The sequence below is a fragment of the Arachis stenosperma genome, chromosome 2 (assembly GCF_014773155.1).
Source record: "Arachis stenosperma cultivar V10309 chromosome 2, arast.V10309.gnm1.PFL2, whole genome shotgun sequence".
Taxonomy (NCBI): domain Eukaryota; kingdom Viridiplantae; phylum Streptophyta; class Magnoliopsida; order Fabales; family Fabaceae; genus Arachis; species Arachis stenosperma.
The window spans coordinates 32,389,024-32,407,073 of record NC_080378.1 but is presented as its reverse complement, the minus strand read 5'-3'; the positions used below and the strand labels follow the sequence as shown (position 1 = coordinate 32,407,073).

At 38.9% G+C, this 18,050-nt stretch overlaps 1 non-coding gene across 1 annotated transcript; it reads left to right on the top strand.

Moving 5' to 3' along the window:
- The first annotated feature begins 9,027 nt into the window (after positions 1-9,027).
- Positions 9,028-9,135, top strand: LOC130964481 (small nucleolar RNA R71). The gene has a single exon (XR_009080574.1). It is a non-coding gene; the product is annotated as a small nucleolar RNA R71 (small nucleolar RNA).
- Positions 9,136-18,050: the final 8,915 nt, after the last annotated feature.

The window sequence follows — 18,050 nt, the reverse complement described above, 5'->3', positions numbered from 1 at the left end:
TAAGGAATAAGAAACAGTGCAAACTCGATCAAAGTTGAAGAGGAAAGAAAGAGAAAGTAGTAACAACTTCATGAATGCGTATAAGGGAAAGTAGCACAGCATTCAGAGAAGGAGAATAAGAATTCCACTAAAAAAGAGAGAAAAACTTTTTCCTCAGGAAAGTTGTGAATGCCCACATCTTGAAAACTGAAAGCATTAATAAATAAAAAAAAACACGGAAGGTAAGGTTAGATGCAATAAGAAACACTTTAGCATAGCTTATTAGTTTACACAAGTATTATTCACGAATTATTTCAAACTAAAACGAGGAGGAAGGAAAATAGAGTACTATAATAAATTAGGGATGAACTTATTAAAAGTAAAAAGACAAGGTCACCAAAGATAGAAACAGGTAATATAAGTTATATTCGTTGTATAAATCATGATAACATTGATTTATTATCAAAATAAAACTTTGTAAGCAGACAAATACTAAATGCTATGAAGTATCAAAACAACAGGAAGCCTAATCATGTAAAGTCTGAAAAGTTTAAATGAAAAATAAACTTGGCTTAATTAGCTAATGTCTAAAACCCAAGTTTTAGAGAAATACCTGTCCAAATTGTGCCTCCGGAATTTAGATAGTAAAGCTCATTCATAAGGGTTTAGAGAAATACTTGTCCAAATTTTAGGGTACCTGCACAACTCTGAATGCTTCAGAAATTAGAAAGTATAAGATAGTGAATAAAAAATTGAGCACTACCACTTAAGAAGTCTCTTGTCTTCAAGGATTGGTCTTTGTCAGTCTCCAATCCGAGCCACCCATTATCGGTGCCCTATGTCACCAATTGATAGAAGCTTTAGTAGGTTATTAATAAAGTCTATTAGGCTATTAGTAATTGATAGAATTGTACATCTGCATCCTTATCACTACAAAAATTTCAGCGTCCTTTGTTCTAGGGGAAAGGAAAATGACAACATCAAACAAAAATAGAATAGAAAGGTGAATTTTCACATTAGAAATTTACTGATAACACGTTAACACTAACAAGTAGATTGAGAATTAAGATATCTAATCTTATACATTATTGAGTTTTGTGCATTATTGCCAAAGAATTATGAAGAACATGTATGAAATGAAAGTAATTGCATAAGGTTTTGAATTATGCTTGTTAAAAAAGTATGCTTAATCACAGCTAACATGAAATTAACAGGTCAAAAACTATATAACAAAACAGCAACATTGCATAGAATAATATTGACAAAATGCTATAAAATGAGAGGTCTGATACCTCCTTGGAAACCTCATCAGCTTCCTTAGATGACCTTGCGTAGTTAACAAGCACTTGTAATACAAAGTCCAAATAATAACTGAGCATCAGGATCAAAAGTAAATCACGTTAGCACAAAAGTAAATTAATTAAAAAGTAAACAAGTTTTAGCCAAACAACCACATCATCAAACACACAATGCACTGTTATTGCCACAACAGATTTGTCTTCCTTTTAGTTTTGCTTAATTAACGTTAAAGAGAAATGTAATTGCCTACTTGAAGAAGCACAAGTAAGAGCATGATTTTCTGTTTTAATTTATTTCTAGAGACGTCTAGAAAGCTTCTATTATAACCTACGTTTAACTTAAAATATGTTAATCCAAATATAACTTAAAGTAATGAAGAAAGAATGCTACTCTTACTAACCATTTTTCTAGAAGAGGAGACACCACCTTGTAACTTAGGAATGCCATCAATTTGCTCAACATAGCAAGCATTGTTTCCGATACCTAAAGTGATAACAACAGCAACATCATTGTCCCATAGCATCACTCACCTATATATTAGGAAATAGGCATTTACTTCAACCATACTACCATTGCATTGATTTAAGCTTTTACAATTTTACAATAATTATTAAAAGAAGAAATAAGAATCAGAGCATTTAAAGAAATCTAGTTGAAGCATTTCATCGAACATGTTGAGTGCTAGTAAAATTAAAAAGAAATAAGAGATTTCAAAATAAAAACTGCAAATATCAATGAGCATATAATCATTATGATAAATTGCAGCAAAATAGAGCACCAAAAATAAACAATTGCAACAACTTCAGCACAACAAACGCTAATAAGAAAAAACAAAGAAATTGAAGAGGAAAAAAGTAGAAGAACATTCAAATACTCACTATCGGTGTTGAGTTTAAAGAGAAGAAAAAGTCGCTGGAAGGGGAATTAGGGTTCGCACTTATAAAAGAGGGGAGGGGAAGGAACGGCCAGGGGACAGAAAACAGCGAACAGTGACCGGCGAATGGCGGTAATGGCGATCGGTGATCAGCGAATGGTGGGCGAACGGTGAATACGAACTAGTGAAGGCTGTGACGTGATGACAAGTCATCATATACCCATTTTTCAAGCTAGTTTCACTTGTTTTGTTAGTCTTTATGCACTTTCTTGCATCCTAAGTAAGTGATTTGGAATGAAAATACATAACTTCTTTAAATCAAACAACCACCATGAAATTAATGTTAACTCATGAGGTTTAAGCTAAATTTAATTGATTTTTAATTGATTTATAAGCCTTGTGAATTTAGTGATACTTGGAGTGGTTGTTTTGGTTTATTGTAGGTGAAGAAAAGAAGAAAAGGAAAAACGTGGCCTAAGAAAGCGTGGCCCAAGGAGAAGAAAACGTGGTCAAGGGATGGAGAAGTGTGCCGCATGGAAGGGAGGAAGCAAGCATTGCCCTCCACAATGGCACACTGCCCTCTAGGAGGGCAACATAAGAGAACAAGGCTTGAAAGGCAACTCTGCCCTGCCCACGACAAGGGCAGAGCACAAAATTGTGCCTTGGATCAAAGAAGAGAAAAACCTTGCCCTGCCCTCCACAAGGGCAGTATCGGGCTCACTAGAGGAATAAATCAAAGGAAAAAGTTCACCTAAGCTTGCTACAAGAATCGAACACGGCACCATGAGGAAGCAAGGGTTTAAGCCTCACTTTGGTACCAAGAGAACCAAGGAAAATTGGTAGCGTGTGTGTCATCCAAGTTTCGAACACAGGGCTTCAAGTTTGAAACATTGCCCTGCCCTCCGCGAGGGCAGGGCAGGATTTTGTTGTGGCACGCACAGGCACCAAACTGGCGCACCAAGGGACGGTTCGGCAGCACCAGCAGCACGCACAGGCACCAAACTGGCACACCAGAAATCTCTGCCCTGCCCTCCGCGATGGCAGGGCAGCATCCTGCGCACCAACCTCGCACACCACGCTCGCACCAAGGCCGCACGCATCAATTTTCTGCCCTGCCCTCCACAAGGGCAGGGCAGCCTCCTGGAAGCAATTGTTCTTGGGCTAAAAATTGGATTAAAAATCCAATAAAATTCATTTCTTCACCAAATCAAAGGCCCATCCAAATCCCAAGATCCAAGAATAGAAAGTGTATAAATAGGTGCTAGTTTGATGTAATTAGGACTTTTTACTTGACTTTTGAATTTTGCACTTTCTTTGGAGCTTTGAATTTTGCAACTTTTCTTTGAGAGACTTGACCGAGATTTCAAAGAATTAGGGAGGAGAATTGATCTCTCTTCTTCCTCGTTCTTGCTTGGGCATTTTCTACTTTTCTTGTTTGAGTCTTGGGTGTTAAGAATTGAGGAAATTCTGTCTCAATCTCCACTCAAGAGCTCTTTAATTTCTCTTCTACATAATTGAATTCATTTACAATCCCTTTACTGCTTCTTCTTCAATTTCTTGTCAATTGCTTTGAGAACTTGGATCTGGGAAGGCAATTGAGATCTAGGCTTTGCTACCTAGTCTCTGGAGTCCTGAGATCCCAATTTCCTTTTGGTTCTTCTGTGAACCTTTGCTGCATTTAATTTCCTTACTGTTTGAATTCTAATTGCTTCTAATTCAATTTCTGCTCTATTAATTGTTTCAATTCCATTTCTCTTTGCTTAGATTCTGAAATCCCAGTGGTGCGCGAAATTGTGAACAATACTTTTCACAACTCTCATAATCCCAGGTAATGGCTCCAAAAACATGGTAGCTCAATACCATGGCATTACACAACTTCGCACAACTAACCAGCAAGTGCACTGGGTCGTCCAAGTAATACCTTACGTGAGTAAGGGTCGATCCCACGGAGATTGTTAGCATTGAAGCAAGCTATGGTCATCTTGTAAATCTTAGTCAGGCAGACTCAAATATATGATGATGAACGAAACTAATATAAAAGATAAAGATAGTGATACTTATGTATATCATTGGTGTAAGAGCTTCAGACAAGTGTATGAAGATGCCTTCCCTTCCGTCTCTCTGCTTTCCTACTGCCTTCATCCAATCCTTCTTACTCCTTTCCATGGCGAGCTCGTGTAGGGTTTCACTGTTGTCAGCAGCTACCTCCCATCCTCTCAGTGAAACCGATTGCATATGTCCTGTCACGGCATAGCGGAATTCAGCTGTCGGTTCTCGGTCAGGCCGGAATAATATCCATTGATACTTTTGCGTCTGTCACTAACGCCCTAGCCTGCTAAAAGTTTGAAGCACGTCACAGTCATTCAGTCATTGAATCCTACTCAGAATACCACAGACAAGGTTAGACCTTCCGGATTCTCTTGAATGCTGCCATCAGTTCTTGCCTATACCACGAAGATTCCTTTTAAAGAATCCAAGAGATATTCACTAAGCCTCAGATGCGTGTAGAACAAGAATGGTTGTCAGTCACCTTGTTCATGAGTGAGAATGGTGATGGGCGTCAATCATCACCTTCATCATGTTGAAGAACAAGTGATATCTTGGACAAAGAACAAGCAGAATTGAATAGAAGAACAGTAGTAATTGCATTAATACTCGAGGTACAGCAGAGCTCTACACCCTAATCTATGGTGTGTAGAAACTCCACCGTTGAAAATACATAAGAACAAGGTCTAGGCATGGCCGAATGGCCAGCCTCCCAAATTGAGTTCAATCATAAAACATGATCAAAGGATCAAAAACAATCCAAGGATTAAAATACAATAGTAAAAGGTCCTACTTATAGAAAACTAGTAGCCTAGGGTGTACAGAGATGAGTAAATGACATAAAAATCCACTTCCGGGCCCACTTGGTGTGTGCTTGGGCTAAGCAATGAAGTAATTTTCGTGTAGAGACTCTTCTTGGCGTTTAACTCCCATTTTGGTGCCAGTTTGGGCGTTTAACTCCCATTTAGGTGCCAGTTCCGGCGTTTAACGCTGGAATTTCTTGAGGTGACTTTGAACGCCGGTTTGGGCCATCAAATCTTGGGCAAAGTATGGACTATCATATATTGCTGGAAAGCCCAGGATGTCTACTTTCCAACGCCGTTGAGAGCGCGCCAATTTGGCTTCTGTAGCTCCAGAAAATCCACTTCGAGTGCAGGGAGGTCAGAATCCAACAGCATCTGCAGTCCTTTTGAGTCTCTGGATCAGATTTTTGCTCAGATCCCTCAATTTCAGCCAGAAAATACCTGAAATCACAGAAAAACACACAAACTCATAGTAAAGTCCAGAAAAGTGAATTTTAACTAAAAACTAATAAAAATATAATAAAAACTCAACTAAAACTACCAAAAAATACTAAAAACAATGCCAAAAAGCGTACAAATTATCCGCTCATCACAACACCAAACTTAAATTGTTGCTTGTCCCCAAGCAACTGAAAATCAAATAAGATAAAAAGAAGAGAATATACTATAGACTCCAAATTATCAATGAAACTAAGCTCCAAATTAGATGAGCGGGACTAGTAGCTTTTTGCCTCCGAACAGTTTTGGCATCTCACTTTATCCTTTGAAATTCAGAATGATTGGCTTCTTTAGGAACTCCGAATCCAGATAGTGTTATTGACTCTCCTAGTTAAGTATGATGATTCTTGAACACAGCTACTTATTGAGTCTTGGCCGTGGCCCAAAGCACTCTGTCTTCCAGTATTACCACCGGATACATACATGCCACAGACACATAATTGGGTGAACCTTTTCAGATTGTGACTCAGCTTTGCTAAAGTCCCCAATTAGAGGTGTCCAGGGTTCTTAAGCACACTCTTATTGCCTTGGATCACAACTTTATTTCCTTCTTTTTCTTTCTTTTTCTCTTTCTCCCCTTTTTTTTTCGTTTTTCTCCTTCTTTTTCTCTTTTTTTTTTTTTGTATTCACTGCTTTTTCTTGCTTCAAGAATCATTTTTATGATTTTTCAGATCCTCAGTAACATGTCTCCTTTTTCATCATTCTTTCAAGAGCCAACAATTTTAACATTCATGAACCACAAATTCAAAAGACATATGCACTGTTCAAGCATACATTCAGAAAACAACAAGTATTGTCACCACATCAAACTAATTAAGCTAGTTTTAAAGATGAATTTGAAATCCTGTACTTCTTGTTCTTTTGTGATAAAAACAGTTTTCATTTAAGAAAGGTGATGGATTCGTATTCATAGCTTTAAGGCATAGACACTAAGACACTAATGATCATAAGACACAAACATGGATAAACATAAAGCACTAAAATTCGAAAAACAGAAGAATAAAGAACAAGGAGATTAAAGAACGGGTCCACCTTAGTGATGGCGGCTCTTTCTTCTTCTTGAAGATCCTATGGAGTGCTTGAGCTCCTCACTGTCTCTTCCTTGTCTTTGTTGCTCCTCTCTCATGATCCTTTGATCTTCTCCAATTTCATGGAGGAGGATGGCATGTTCTTGGTGCTCCACCCTTAGTTGTCCCATGTTGGAACTTAATTCTCCTAGGGAGGTTCAGTAGCTCCCAATAGTCTTGTGGAGGAAAGTGCATCCCTTGAGGTATCTCAGAGATCTCTTGATGAGAGGGGTCTCTTGTTTGCTCCATCTTCTTCTTAGTGATGGGCTTGAGGTCATGCCTTCTCAGTTGAACCGGCTTTGGATGCCATAAATGGTTATGGAAAAACAAAAAGCAATGCTTTTACCACACCAAACTTAAAAGGTTTGCTCGTCCTCGAGCAAAAGAAGAAAGAAGAGAGTAGAAGAAGAAGAAATGGAGGAGAGGGAGATGGCTTTGTGGTTAGGCCAAAAGGGGAAGAAGTGGTGTTTTATGAAGGATGGATGTGAGTGGTGAAGAGAAAGAGATGTTGAAGTGATTGGTGAATGGGTGAAGAAGAAGAGAGAGTGGTGGGGTTGTTTGGGGATCCTGTGGGGTCCACAGATCCTTAGGTGTCAAGGAAAAGTCATCCCTGCACCAAATGTTGCTCAAAATCACGTTTTGAGCCAATTCTGGCGTTAAACGCCGGGCTGGTGCCCATTCCTGGCGTTTAACGCCAGGTTCTTGCCCTTTTCTGGCGTTTAACGCCAGTCTGGTGCCCCTTTCTGGCGTTAAACGCCCAGAATGGTGCCAGACTTGGCGTTAAACGCCCAACTGCTAGCCTTACTGGCGTTTAAACGCCAGTGAGTTCTTCCTCCAGGGTGTGCTATTTTTCTTCCTGTTTTTCATTCTGTTTTTGCTTTTTCAATGGATTTTGTGACTTCTTATGATCATCAACCTACAAAATAAAGTAAAATAACAAAAGAAAATAGTCAAAATATAACATTGGGTTGCCTCCCAACAAGCGCTTCTTTAATGTCAGTAGCTTGACAGATGGCTCTCATGGAGCCTCACAAATGATCAGAGCAATGTGGGAACCTCCCAACACCAAACTTAGAGTTTGAATGTGGGGGTTCAACACCAAACTTAGAGTTTGGTTGTGGCCTCCCAACACCAAACTTAGAGTTTGACTGTGGGGGCTCTGTTTGTCTCTGATTTGAGAGAAGCTCTTTATGCTTCTTCTCCATGGTGACAGAGGGATATCCTTGAGCCTTAAACACATAGGATTCTTCATTCACTTGAATGATCAACTCTCCTCTATCAACATCAATCACAGCCTTTGCTGTGACTAGGAAGGGTCTGCCAAGGATGATGGTTTCATCCATGCACTTCCCAGTCTCTTTTGAGGTAATTTCTGCCTAGACAAGTCATCTAGTTCTTTGGTGAGCAAGGGAGGTTTATCTTCCCAAGTCTTATTTCCAAATAACTTGTCATTTAGCTTCATGATTGCTCCAAGATATTTAGCAACTTGCTCTTCAGTGACATACTCATCCTCTTCAGAGGAAGAATACTCATCAGAGCTCATGAAAGGCAGAAGTAAGTTCAATGGAATCTCTATGGTCTCATTTTGAGCCTCAGATTCCCATGGTTCCTCATTGGGGAACTCAGAGGAGGTTGGTGCACGCCCATTGAGGTCTTCCTCAGTGGCGTCCACCTCCTCTCTTTCCTCTCCATATTCGGCCATGGTTATGGCTTTGCACTCTCCTTTTGGATTTTCTTCTGTGTTGCTTGGGAGAGTACTAGGAGGGAGTTCAGTAATTTTCTTGCTCAGCTGTCCCACTTGTCCTTCCAAATTTCTAATGGAGGACCTTGTTTCATTCATGAAACTTTGAGTGGTTTTGATTAGATCAGAGACCATTGTTGCTAAGTCAGAAGTACTCTGCTTAGAACTCTCTGTCTGTTGCTGAGAAGATGATGGAAAAGGCTTGCCATTGCTAAACCTGTTTCTTCCACCATTATTGTTATTGAAACCTTGTTGAGGTCTCTCTTGATTCTTCCATGAGAGATTGGGGTGATTTCTCCATGAAGAATTATAGGTGTTTCCATAGGGTTCTCCTAGGTAATTCACCTCTTCCATTGAAGGGTTCTCAGGATCATAGGCTTCTTCCTCAGATGAAGCTTCCTTAGTACTGCTTGGTGCATTTTGCATTCCAGACAGACTTTGAGAGATCAAATTGACTTGTTGAGTCAATATCTTGTTCTGAGCCAGTATGGCATTCAGAGTGTCAATCTCAAGAACTCCTTTCTTCTGACTAGTCCCATTGTTCACAGGATTCCTTTCAGAAGTGTACATGAATTGGTTATTTGCAACCATTTTAATTAGCTCTTGAGCCTCTGTAGGCATCTTCTTCAGATGAAGAGATCCTCCAGCAGAGCTATCCAAAGACATCTTGGATAGTTCAGAGAGACCATCATAGAAAATACCTATGATGCTCCATTCAGAAAGCATGTCTGAGGGACATCTTCTGATTAATTGTTTGTATCTTTCCCAAGCTTCATAGAGGGACTCACCATCCTTCTGTCTGAAGGTTTGGACTTCCACTCTAAGCTTACTCAATTTTTGAGGTGGAAAGAACTTTGCCAAGAAGGCATTGACTAGCTTTTCCCAAGAGTCCAGGCTTTCTTTAGGTTGAGAGTCCAACCATATTCTAGCTCTGTCTCTTACAGCAAAAGGGAATAGCATCAGTCTATAGACCTCAGGGTCTACCCCATTAGTCTTGACTGTGTCACAGATTTGCAAGAATTCAGCTAAGAACTGATGAGGATCTTCCATTGGAAGTCCATGGAACTTGCAATTCTGTTGCATTAGAGAAACTAATTGAGGCTTAAGCTCAAAGTTGTTTGCTCCAATGGCAGGGATAGAGATGCTTCTCCCATAAAAATCAGGAGTAGGTGCAGTAAAGTCACCCAGCACCTTCCTTGCATTGTTGGCATTGTTGTTGTTTTCGGCTGCCATGGGTTCTTCTTCCTTGAAAAATTCGGTCAGGTCCTCTAAAGAGAGTTGTGCTTTGGCTTCTCTTAGCTTTTGCTTCAAGGTCCTTTCAGGTTCAGGATCAGCTTCAACAAGAATGCCTTTGTCTTTGTTCCTGCTCATATGAAAGAGAAGAGAACAAGAAAATATGGAATCCTTTATGTCACAGTATAGAGATTCCTTTAAGTGTCAGAAGAAAAGAAAAGTAGAAGACAGAAGTAGAAAATTCGAATTTATCAAAGAAGATGGAGTTCGAATTTTGCATTAAGGGATAGTGTTAGTCCAAAAGTAGAAGGATGTGAGAAGAAGGGAAGTAATTTTCGAAAATTAAGTAAAAGATTTTGAAAACATTTTGAAAAACACTAATTGATTTTCGAAAACAAAAGTGGGAAAGAAGTAAAGTGATTTTTGAAAAAGATTTTGAAATTAGAAATTAAAAAGATTTGATTGAAAACTATTTTGAAAAAGATGTGGTTAAGAAGATATGATTGGTTTAAAAAATGTGATTGAGAAAATATGATTTGAAAACAATTTTAAAAGATATGATTTGAAAACAATTTTAAAAAGACTTGATTTTAAAAATTAATGACTTGCCTAACAAGAAAAGATATGATTCAAACATAAAACCTTTCTCAACAGAAAAGGCAAAACATGTTCAATCAAATCATTAATTGTTAGTAAGTATCTTTGAAAAAGGAAAGAAATTGATTTTGAAAACATTTGATTGAAAAGATATGATTTGAAAAAGATTTGATTTTGAAAAACTTTGAAAACTTGAAAAAAAATTGATTTTGAAAACAAAATCTTCCCCCTTTGCCATCCTGGCGTTAAACGCCTAGAATGGTGCACATTCTGGCGTTTAACGCCCAAACCTATACCTTTTTGGGCGTTAAACGCCCAACCAGGCACCCTGGCTGGCGTTTAAACGCCAGTCTGTCTTCTTCACTGGGCATTTTTGAATGCCCAGCTTTTTCTGTGTGATTCCTCTGCAGTATGTTCTGAATCTTCAATTCTCTGTATTATTGACTTGAAAAGACACAAATTAAAAATATTTTTGGATTTTTAATAATAAGGAAAGGTCAAAATGCAACAAGAATCAAATAACAATGCATGCAAGACACCAAACTTAGCAGTTTGAGCACTACTGACACTAATGCATATGAGACACACAAAACACTCAAGTCAAGAGAATTCAAAGATCAAAACAAGAAAATCATCAAGAACATCTTGAAGATTAATGAAGACACATGCATAAATGCAAAAACATGCAATTGACACCAAACTTAACATGAGACTCTAGACTCAAACAAGAAATATTTTTGGATTTTATGATTTTGTACTTTTTTTGAATTTTTTTTTTCGAAAATTATATGAAAAAGAAAATAAAGGTATCAAAATTCTTAATGAGAATTCCAGGAATCATGCAATGTTAGTCTAAAGCTTTAGTCTAAATGAATTAGACATAGCTAGCCAAGCTTCAGCAGGACATTGCATTCAAGAGCTAAATTGATGATGATCAATCAGCTTTGGTGATGATAAGAACATCACCTTGAAACACTAGAATTCATTCTTAAGAACTCTGAAAAAAAAATACCTAATCTAAGCAACAAGATGAACCATCAGTTGTCCATACTCGAACAATCCCCGGCAACGGCGCCAAAAACTTGGTGCGCGAAATTGTGAACAATACTTTTCACAACTCTCATAATCCCTGGTAATGGCTCCAAAAACGTGGTAGCTCAATACCATGGCATTACACAACTTCACACAACTAACCAGCAAGTGCACTGGGTCGTCCAAGTAATACCTTACGTGAGTAAGGGTCGATCCCACGGAGATTGTTAGCATTGAAGCAAGCTATGGTCATCTTGTAAATCTTAGTCAGGCAGACTCAAATATATGATGATGAACGAAACTAATATAAAAGATAAAGATAGTGATACTTATGTATATCATTGGTGTAAGAGCTTCAGACAAGTGTATGAAGATGCCTTCCCTTCCGTCTCTCTGCTTTCCTACTGCCTTCATCCAATCCTTCTTACTCCTTTCCATGGCGAGCTCGTGTAGGGTTTCACTGTTGTCAGCAGCTACCTCCCATCCTCTCAGTGAAAGCGATTGCATATGTCCTGTCACGGCATAGCGGAATTCAGCTATCGGTTCTCGGTCAGGCCGGAATAATATCCATTGATACTTTTGCGTCTGTCACTAACGCCCTAGCCTGCTAGGAGTTTGAAGCACGTCACAGTCATTCAGTCATTGAATCCTACTCAGAATACCACAGACAAGGTTAGACCTTCCGGATTCTCTTGAATGCTGCCATCAGTTCTTGCCTATACCACGAAGATTCCTTTTAAAGAATCCAAGAGATATTCACTAAGCCTCAGATGCGTGTAGAACAAGAATGGTTGTTAGTCACCTTGTTCATGAGTGAGAATGGTGATGGGCGTCAATCATCACCTTCATCATGTTGAAGAACAAGTGATATCTTGGACAAAGAACAAGCAGAATTGAATAGAAGAACAGTAGTAATTGCATTAATACTCGAGGTACAGCAGAGCTCCACACCCTAATCTATGGTGTGTAGAAACTCCACCGTTGAAAATACATAAGAACAAGGTCTAGGCATGGCCGAATGGCCAGCCTCCCAAATTGAGTTCAATCATAAACATGATCAAAGGATCAAAAACAATCCAAAGATTAAATACAATAGTAAAAGGTCCTACTTATAGAAAACTAGTAGCCTAGGGTGTACAGAGATGAGTAAATGACATAAAAATCCACTTCCGGGCCCACTTGGTGTGTGCTTGGGCTAAGCAATGAAGTAATTTTCGTGTAGAGACTCTTCTTGGCGTTTAACTCCCATTTTGGTGCCAGTTTGGGCGTTTAACTCCCATTTAGGTGCCAGTTCCGGCGTTTAACGCTGGAATTTCTTGAGGTGACTTTGAACGCCGGTTTGGGCCATCAAATCTTGGGCAAAGTATGGACTATCATATATTGCTGGAAAGCCCAGGATGTCTACTTTCCAACGCCGTTGAGAGCGCGCCAATTGGGCTTCTGTAGCTCCAGAAAATCCACTTCGAGTGCAGGGAGGTCAGAATCCAACAGCATCTGCAGTCCTTTTGAGTCTCTGGATCAGATTTTTGCTCAGATCCCTCAATTTCAGCCAGAAAATACCTGAAATCACAGAAAAACACACAAACTCATAGTAAAGTCCAGAAAAGTGAATTTTAACTAAAAACTAATAAAAATATAATAAAAACTCAACTAAAACTACCAAAAACATACTAAAAACAATGCCAAAAAGCGTACAAATTATCCGCTCATCACCCAGTCCTCAAATCCCTTTTCCATTCAAGCAATTTACATTTCTTGCATTTTAAGTTACTGCAATTTACATTTCTTGCACTTTAAGTTTCAGTCATTTACTTTCTTGTTCTTTAAGATTCAGTAAATTTACTTTCCTGCTCTTTAATTTACTGCAATTCTCCCTTCCCCCTTTACATTTCCTGTTGTTTAATTGCTGTTGGATACAAAACACTCAACCAATACTTGATTCGCTTGACTAAATCAACCACTAAACTAAAATTGCTCAATCCTTCAATCTCTGTGGGATCGACCTCACTCATGTGAGTTATTATCACTTGATGCGACCCGGTACACTTGCCGGTGAGTTTTGTGTCGGATCGTTTTCCGCACATCAAGTTTTTGGCGCCGTTGCCGGGGATTGAAATAGATTGACAATGATTAAGTGAAGTGGAGGTCTAGATCAAGCACTTTTTCCTTATTTTTTACTAACATACTAACTGTTTGAGAAATTGCCTCTATTAACTCGCTAGCAATTTATCTCAATTAACTGCACTCAATTCTCAAGCGTGCTATTGTTTGGTCATCCTGATTGTTTGCGTACCACAGGAAATCGAGTTTCTATAGACAAAGGGTATCATGACATGAAGCCACCACTTATTACACTCATCAAGAACAATTGTTCTTATGACGGAAATCCATCGGAAGATCCTCAGCAGCACATATCCACTTTTCTGAAGACTTGTAATGCGGTCAAAATCGATGGTTCAGATCATGACACTTATAAGATCCTGTTGTTCCCCTTCTCATTAAAGGGTGAAGCTGCACAATGGTTTGAAACTTTTCCCCAAGGAAGTATCACTAGTTGGGATGATTTGGTTACCAAATTTCTGGCCAAATTCACCTCATCTAGACAGATCATCCAGCTGAAAGAGGAGGAACATCTATTCACACAAGGGGAGGAAGAACCACTTTTCAAGGCCTGGGAAAGATACAAGAAAGCAACTGATAAGGTGGGCTTCCGAGCTTATTATGAAGGACTAACCCCAGAAACAAGAAAAGCAGTGGATTACTTCTCAGATGGCCTACTCAAAGCAATAACAACTACCCAAGGAATTGCAAATTTCAATGACAAAGGAGTCATCAACCAACACTCATGCAAGAAACCACAGAATGCAATTTCGAAAAAAGAAGTAATGAAACTTGAAGGAATGAAGGCATCCACGAACCTGAACAATCAAACACAGCAACACATGGGGCTGAGGGATGGAAAAGTTGATGGCCTGCAGTCCACTGCAGTGAATGCCAAATTTCCACCATGGAGACCTCATTCTTATCTAAGAATAGGGGAGGCCCGATATCAAGAACAAAAAAGTTTCAACCAGGGCAAATCCATGACCACAAACAACCAACATCACTTATCCACCAATGCCAATCAAAGCCAATACTCACAAAACACACACTGTCAGACTCACTCCAACTGGAGAAGGACTGAAAACCAAAATCACGAATTAAGGAACTTCAATTACAACAACCCCAATTTCTCAAACCAACAAAAACACCATTATAGCAATAACAACCACTACATGCCACCACCACACCCACTCTTCCAACCTTTAACATCTCATAACCAACCAATCTCACAAGATTCTCAAAGAATCACAGACTTGGAGATCCTAATAGAGAGAATGATTAAACACCAAGAGGAAACAACAAGGAACCAAGAGATGTTAATCAGAGGAATTGAGGAGCAGATAGCTCAACTGGTGAAGTACTTCGCAGAAATGGGTGAGAAGAAACCAAATACTTTCCTCAAAACCATTGAAGACAAACCAACCAACAACGAAGATGCTACAAAGAATGAAGGATGGAAGAGGATCATAGAGGACAATGAGAAAATACTGGACAAAGGAAGTACCAGCCAAGAAAAACACAACAAGGAACTCTTTCAAGGAGAGACAGAGGATAGAACTAAAGAAAAGCAGAAAACCCCCACTGGAAAATTTTCACTAGGGGATAGAGTGATGATCAATATTCAAACCATGAAGGTGTCCCCACAGTTGTCTGATCACTACATTGTGACTAAGATCCTTCCACAAGAATTTATAGAGGTCATCAAAGAGGAAACTGGAAGGAAGTTCACAGTGAAGAAAGACAAGCTAAGGCACTGTGATTTTCAACCTCCATGATCAGCAGAACAGAAGATGTCAAGCTAGTGACAATAAAAGAGCGCTTGTTGGGAGGCAACCCAACCTGAGGTAGTTTTCTTTTCATAGCTTTTTCAATAAAAATGTTGAATAACTGGTATGCATTGCAAAGAGCTAAGTTTGGTGTTGCACACCAAAACAATTTAAGTAAGAATGAAGGATTCTAAGTTTGGTGTTCCACCAAAAAGCCCACTTAAAAGCACATTCTCACTTCCTGCACAATGCTAGCTCCAAGCAATCAAACAAATTATTCAACTACTTAACTGTTTTCTAGTTTTTTATTTCATAACCTTTAGCAAGGATACAGGGTTTCAAATATGGTTAACTTGTTGCATCTGAGACAGTGGCAAACAATTAAGTTTGGTGTTCACACACCAAAACAAATCCAAGAGCCACAATCAATCTATGCATACTAACCATACACTTAAGGGCTTGAGAAGCAAGCAACTTTGAGAAATATGCAGGACATAAGTCAACAATTGAAGATATTGTGCATCCTAACTCAAAGAAAACACAACAGAAGGAAGAATCAAAGGGCTGCAACTTCAAAGGTTGTATCTAAACTTAATCCTTGCTGCTGTATATTGTTTTGAACATGGGAACCATTATATATCCTGCTAAAGTGTTTATTTAGTTGCAAGTGAAATTGCTTGATTAAGAATGATCTGCATAATGCTTGTCATTCATCACTTAGCTTTAATTTTGTTTTGTTTCCCATATGCTTGAATAAAAGAGATTTTGTTTGAATTGAAAAGTGAAATATCCAATGTTGCATAAGTAGAATGGAAGTTAATGGTGGTATATGTGTTTGATTAAATGCATAACTCATGAAATAATTGTTGCATAATATCATTCTCATTCAAGTGTGAGTTAGCTTGCTGTTATAAAGATCCTTCAATAAAGAAAAAGTCCTTGAGAACAAAAACAGAAAGAAAAGGAAGAAGAAAAAGCCAAAGTGGCAAGAAAAACAAAGAATAAAGGTTGGACACCAATAGCTTGGACCTTAGGACATATGCCTGTGGTGTTCTTGTACTAAGATATGCTTGGATGAGTAAATTCTAAGGGGTATTTTAAAACCCGGTCACTTAGATCAACTGATTTGGGATGGCCAATTGAAAGTCCACAATAAAGAGCAGCTTAGATACAGAACATTTAGTTATCCGAAGAGATGCTCGGCATCAATGATCCTAGGAAGAAATAGTAAGCCATGTGTCTGTGGTGGAAAGATGTTGAGTAAAAGAAAAAAATAAAGCCAAAGGCTACCACTGCAACATTAGACACCAAACCTCCAAAAGAATAAGCTTGTTAAGTATTATAAGAAAGAAAAGTTAGCAAGGAAGTTATTCAAAAGTAAGTCTTATAACAGCAAGTTTAGCAAGCCTTTGATGAAAAATGTATACTATGTAACAGTAAACAATAACTTGAGTTATCATTGTCTGCATAAAAACTCCATAAATCAAGTTCTGCTATTTGCCTAATAAGGATATGTTGTCCTTTCTTGTTCATTTCATTTTCTCTTAGTTTTGATGCTTGCTTGGGGACAAGCAAGATTTAAGTTTGGTGTTGTGATGACAAGTCATCATATACCCATTTTTCAAGCTAATTTCACTTGTTTTGTTAGTCTTTATGCACTTTCTTGCATCCTAAGTAAGTGATTTGGAATAAAAATGCATAACTTCTTTAAATCAAACAACCACCATGAAATTAATGTTAACTCATGAGGTTTAAGCTAAATTTAATTGATTTTTAATTGATTTATAAGCCTTGTGAATTTAGTGATACTTGGAGTGGTTGTTTTGGTTTATTGTAGGTGAAGAAAAGAAGAAAAGGAAAAACGTGGCCTAAGAAAGCGTGGCCCAAGGAAAAGAAAACGTGGTCAAGGGATGGAGAAGTGTGCCGCATGGAAGGGAGGAAGCAAGCATTGCCCTCCACAAGGGCACACTGCCCTCTAGGAGGGCAACATAAGAGAACAAGGCTTGAAAGGCAACTCTGCCCTGCCCACGACAAGGGCAGAGCACAAAATTGTGCCTTGGATCAAAGAAGAGAAAAACCTTGCCCTGCCCTCCACAAGGGCAGTATCGGGCTCACTAGAGGAATAAATCAAAGGAAAAAGTTCACCTAAGCTTGCTACAAGAATCGAACACGGCACCATGAGGAAGCAAGGGTTTAAGCCTCACTTTGGTACCAAGAGAACCAAGGAAAATAGGTAGCGTGTGTGTCATCCAAGTTTCGAACACGGGGCTTCAAGTTGGAAATATTGCCCTGCCCTCCGCGAGGGCAGGGCAGGATTTTGTTGTGGCACGCACAGGCACCAAACTGGCGCACCAGAAATCTCTGCCCTGCCCTCCGCGATGGCAGGGCAGCATCCTGCGCACCAACCTCGCACACCACGCTCGCACCAAGGCCGCACGCATCAATTTTCTGCCCTGCCCTCCACAAGGGCAGGGCAGCCTCTTGGAAGCAATTGTTCTTGGGCTAAAAATTGGATTAAAAATCCAATAAAATTCATTTCTTCACCAAATCAAAGGCCCATCCAAATCCCAAGATCCAAGAATAGAAAGTGTATAAATAGGAGCTAGTTTGATGTAATTAGGACTTTTTACTTGACTTTTGAATTTTGCACTTTCTTTGGAGCTTTGAATTTTGCAACTTTTCTTTGAGAGACTTGACCGAGATTTCAAAGAATTAGGGAGGAGAATTGATCTCTCTTCTTCCTCGTTCTTGCTTGGGCATTTTCTACTTTTCTTGTTTGAGTCTTGGGTGTTAAGAATTGAGGAAATTCTGTCTCAATCTCCACTCAAGAGCTCTTTAATTTCTCTTCTGCATAATTGAATTCATTTACAATCCCTTTACTGCTTCTTCTTCAATTTCTTGTCAATTGCTTTGAGAACTTGGATCTGGGAAGGCAATTGAGATCTAGGCTTTGCTACCTAGTCTCTGGAGTCCTGAGATCCCAATTTCCTTTTGGTTCTTCTGTGAACCTTT